This window comes from Periplaneta americana, chromosome 4 (assembly GCF_040183065.1).
Source record: "Periplaneta americana isolate PAMFEO1 chromosome 4, P.americana_PAMFEO1_priV1, whole genome shotgun sequence".
Classification (NCBI taxonomy): domain Eukaryota; kingdom Metazoa; phylum Arthropoda; class Insecta; order Blattodea; family Blattidae; genus Periplaneta; species Periplaneta americana.
Window position 1 is genome coordinate 1,314,547 of NC_091120.1, and position 6,000 is coordinate 1,320,546.

Sequence of the window (6,000 nt, forward strand, 5' to 3'; positions counted from 1 at the left end):
GCTCCTTAGTTACCAGGCAGTACATCTCCCTTGACGATATGTGTCAGAGGAAGAACAATTTTTTGTATGCATCTGAAGTCTGATTAGTGTAATAATATGTAGCTAATCGGCGATGTATGCATTGGAGGGGGAAAGGAACTGGCCACCCCACCTCATTATCTCCTGGTCTAGTTGCCTCATGAGTGATGCTTTATTGGTGTTACTTATGAGGTGCAAACGTGTTTTCAGATAGTTGACTAAACAACAACAATTTATGCACATTTTTCATTTTTGTGTATAGCAATATTATTATAGTAGCAACTTAAATTCGAGATGATTTATTTATTTATTTATTTATTTATTTATTTATTTATTTATTTATTTATTTATTTATTTACTTATTTATTTATTTAATCTGGTAGAGTTAAGGTCTTTACCACACCATCAGAATACAAATATTCTAAAAATAATAATGTAATAAGAAGAAGTTAATAAGAAAGATAGGTAAGAGTTCAAACACGAATGAAAAAAGAGGGGGAAATAGAAGTTCAGAAATCAAAATCAACATAGGTACCAAAAAGTACTGCTATAATATTAATTGCCTAAGACATTAAAGTGATTAAAGGCAATGACTAAACATCTAAGAAGTATCTGATTGTATAAACAGTAACAATACCGAAAACATTTACTATAAAGTTAAAATAGTCAGTTCACTGCATTGTACTCTGCTCAGTAAAAAGATGCTTAATATATATATTTTTTTAACTATTAAATTCCTCCATCTCTGATGTCACTGGGCAGGGTATTCCACAAGTGGGATAGCGAAATACTGAATGATGATGAATACGATGATGTCTTATGTGTTGGTATGGTTAATATGCGGCTATTTTGCGTGCGTGTGTAGAGACTGTGATACAATCATAGAAGCGGGAGGCAAGGTAGGGAGATGTGAAGGACTTGGAAAAGGAGAGCAAGGGAATGAACATTTCTGCGTTCTTTAAGCCGAAGTCAATTTAAAGTTTGGTAGGATGGGGTAATGTGGTCAGCACAGACGAAGCGAACACAAGAATTATTGCCGCGTTGTGATCTTATTAAAAAAAAATTGATGCCCGAATTTTAAAAAAGTATCAGAATACAGTAATTCACTAAATAGTTATGCCTCACCCATTTTTCGAAATAAATTCAAAATCTCTTTAACATTTTATTGCTGAAGGAACATTCTTTATAATGTCTGAAGCATAATTTTGATATTTTCTTTCAAAATCTTATGATAAACGATTACATTTTAAGAAGGATTTTAGAGATACTATTATAGAAATATGGAAAGTTATTTTTCAAATGTAACAAAATAGAAAATTTTTATTCGAGAGAAAAGCTTCCTAATATTCTAAAGAATATGTGTTCCCAATATCATGCGGGGCCTACGTAACATTTATAGTTCCGAAATATATAAGTTCGGCAAAATGCTATCTGCGATTAGTATTATTTGGTGCACCAGAGCTTTAACAAGAGCGCAGCAGCAGATAGAGGGCGTAAATGTGCATTGAATTATGTGTAATATGTTTTTCATTTATGAAAATTTATTTTGAAGCATAAACTATTGTTTTTAACTCACTGGTTTTCCATCTTAACTTTTGGAGTTTTCAAATTCGTTTCATGGCAATGCGATAAACGCAGTTAATTGTCTCATTGTTACACTAGCCGTACCCGTGCGCTCCGCTGCACCCGTCAGATATAAATACAAAGTAATTACATAATTAAAATAGGACGTTTGATCCAGGGAACATTCGTGTTTGATAGAAGGATAAATCGTTTAATATGTTACTTAATTTAAATTATATTTAAATAGTTAAAATGCGATCATTTTGGTGCAATACTATTTCTTTAACATGTTTCTTAATTTTTATTTCATGCAACCTTAGTTTAATGAAGATTGACATCATTTAGATTTAATGTGTAAATTTTATTTTACTTGCTATATGTTTCCATTAAATTATGGTAATAACTTAATTTTAACCCTTGTTTTCTACGTATTCAGTAAATGGTGCTTGGCCCACTATGGTTCTGAACCCTTCAAATAACTTAAATTATATTATATTATATTATATTATATTATATTATATTATATAAAAAGTGTGTTGATAACGGATGTACTCCGATAAGTTTTTAAATTATTATGGGGGCTCTTGAATCTCAGGAGGAACAGCTTTTACAACAGCGCAACATAATCTGCTTGGCTCATTACCCAATTTTTTTGCATTGCATTTAATGCATATGTATTTTAACACGATTCAATAACCTAAGCTGTTGATAAAGCGTTGTAAAATAACCTACTAAAATACAAAAAAATAAAAACACGATTCAATTGAGCATAGTTAAAATATGAATTATAAAATCATGGAATGCTAAGCTAACATACTATCACTGCATACTAAATCAATACACTCTCGTTGTTCGTTAATTCTCTGAGATAAAAATGAATTTGTAACTTATATAAACATTATTTTAGAAATACAGGAAACGAATATACAGAATAGCCTATCAAGTTTTTTGTGCAGAAGAACTATTTTAATCTTACCTGTCCTCGATTCACTCACAAGTTACTGTAATAACATTATAGCATTATGTCCATCTAGAGAAACTACACTTCCAAATGGTGAAATAATAATTAATTATACAAATGGGTTAATTTAGCTTCCGATATTACTTCATACAAACACAGAAACATTCTCTGTAGGCTATGTTTCATAGCTTTCGATTGTTGTTGTCCAAGGCCCCTTATAGACGAAGTCATTTGTTTTTTATTTCATTACACCGCCTCAGATGGCAGTTATTTTAATTTTAAAACTCATATAACTCATTAAATTATCAGGCATATCAAAATTTTTCAAAGAATAAAACGTATCGGAAATGATTTTTAAAGAAACTTTTTGATATGTAACATTTTTTACAAAAAATCAGTAATAAGCGAGATATTTCGATTTATTTAATTCAAGCCCCCTTATAACCCCCCTTTTAAATAACGTATTTTGAATGCCATATAGCCTGAAATCTAAGCTACAACGAACTTAATTTATATTCTAATTTTCATCGAAATCCGTTCAGCCATTATTGCATGAAAAGGTAACAAACATCCAGACAGACAGACAGAGATACAAACAAAAATTTCAAAAAAGCGATTTTCGGTTTCAGGGTGGTTAATTATATATGTTAGGACTGATTATTTTTGGAAAATCGAAAATTACCAGAAAAATTTCGGCTACAGATTTATTATTAGTATAGATGTTAAGCGGTACTGGATCGCCATTGTAAACAGGAATGTCACAACTACGTGGTAAACAACTCGAAACATGTAAAAAATGGTAAGAATAGACATCGGTAAAGATAAAACCCTTTTCTTCTTCTTAAGAGACAGAATGATTCTATTAATACTTTTCGTGGAGCCTGAAAATGAATAACTTGACGTTAGAACCTATTTTAAATACAGTAGCCTAAATCAATAATGTTTTCCTTTTTTGTTAATGAAAATCAATTCAGTTTATTTCGATAAAGTTGCAGTATATTTTCTCTTGGGAAATGAGTCAGCTTGCATCTCCTGTGCTGAAGTGCTTCTTTCTTTGTGGGTTATTTTGCGACGCTTTATCAACTGCTGTGGTCATCTAGCTTCTGAATGACCTGAAGGTGATAATGCGACGAAATGAGTCCAGGGTCAGCGCCAAAGTTACTCAATTTGCTCTTATTGGTTTGAGGAAAAACCCCGGGAAAAACCCAATCAGGTAACTTGTCCCTACCAGGATTTGAACCCGAGCCCGCTCGTTCCACGGTTAGGCATGATAACCGTTAGTCAACAGCGGTGGACCTAAAATACTTCTTAAGGATGACTTCATTAACGTCACGTCACATTTTACATTTTTGGTGGTTGTGAAGAAGTTGATCGTGATGCTAATTTGAGATGATGTTCAGCACGACGGTTTAACTTCACGACATTTCAATGCTTGGTGGACAGGGTTGGCAGTTCTTTTTAATTTTCCTTAAGTTTCACACATTTCTTTTAATGTATTGGTTGAGCTCTCTTTGTCGAACCGTATTAAACGTGGCAAATTTGTTCTAAAAATTTATATTCAACTGTCTTTGTGAACATTATGAGCCATGATTTGTGTAACTGTGCATCCCGTATCTTATCTTCGCTTTATTTTGTAGTCGTTACATAATCTGCAGTTGTAATTCTGTGGTTCAATGCATGGACCCTGTAATCCTCACATAGCTTATTCCGAGAATTTCGAAGTTAAAAAATTGTAAGCATTGTACGTAATGGTGATGCAGCACGTTGTGTCCTCTCTTCTATCTCTGATGTGGATCTCTGCACAATAAGAGGGATGGTAAATAATAGTAATATGCGTTACAAGAGCGGTATGTTGAAGTTTTCATGTTCGAGGGGAAGTTTGAAAAAGCGAAACGTAGTTGAGCTTTTTTAATTTCCGAGAATTGAAAGAAAACATACCGCTCGTGTATCGTATATTATTTTGTGCGAAGATCGTTTATTACATACCTGAAAGAGGACTTTATAATTAGTTGCAATGAAATCTCCATCTTGGTTTCTGTTCGATGAGGGCAAATTTGCAAAACAAAAATATCTATCTTCAACATTGTTGCTTTAAAATGTTTTCTGTGTTTACTATACTCCAGCAGTCCGTGATATACGTCTGTCTTTTTTTTTCCCCCCAGTCTATGATGAGTCTGGAATCTTGTTGATTTTTTTCACGGCTTCCTTAATGTTACTTGCATCACGAATGCAGTAACTTTAGTGGAGTTGTAGAGTTTACTTAATTTTTGCAAATATTTAAAAACAATAATTAACAGTGCAATTTAGGTGAAATTGCAGTGGTAAGTTTCCAATTTATAATTATTACTATATTGAACATCTCTAAAAATAATATGTTAAAAGCCTAAAGCAGTAAAATGAATATGTCACTTAAGCGGTAAGAAGAGGGAAATTGTTATGTGTGTTAGGTTGGGGATACTGAATGTGGAATTTTAGACTTTCCGCGGATTGGTTTTGTGCGGAAACCAAGCAAATACGAGTCCACACCTGTGGAGTAACGGTCAGCGCGTCTGGCCGCGAAACCAGGTGGCCCGGGTTCGAATCCCGGTCGGGGCATGTTACCTGGTTGAGGTTTTTTCCAGGGGTTTCCCTCAACCCAATATGAGCAAATGCTGGGTAACTTTCGGTGCTGGACCCCGGACTCATTTCACCGGCATTATCACCTTCATTTCATTCAGACGCTAAATAACCTAGATGTTGATACAGCGTCGTAAAATAACCCAAGTAAACACGCACGATCTCGCACAAAAGATTTAAATCCACATTAATAACATTTTCCAATTTTTCTCAGCGTTACAGGATTCATGCACTGAACCACAGAATTGTTGCACACAAACTTAAAATGGAGGTTAGTATTTTGATGAATAAAAAGGAAGACAGTCATTTCTTTCAATGACGATCATATAATATCAATAAATTAAATTTCCTGTAATTCAACATCAGTTTGTGTAAACAAGAAGAATGTAACCAACTATCGAATTTATCAGGTTAAATTGATCTCTTCAAGTTGATATATCGATGTAATAACGAACACAGTTCAGTGGAAGAAAAGTGTGAGCATTATGCGGGGAACTAATACAAATGAGGTTATATATTGAATGTCTCGCAAAAATAATACAAGCTTCTGTTGACGAATTGAAAGCAGACGTGTCGATCTGGTGATATTTCATCGATGTCTCTAATTTAGATTAACGTCTATGAAGTATGCAAGTGAACTCAAGTGGATTATTACTCCGACATACTCGTAATTAGAGCACTTTGGGGTATTAGACACTGCTTTCGATGCAAATGACATGAAGAATATAAATCTGGCGACTCTCTATTTGCTGAAAGTCTTTTATGAATACACCTACAGTCGTTCTTATCTTTCGGCATTAAGAATAACAAAGAGGAATATTGCTTAGATGCATTTGGTTTTT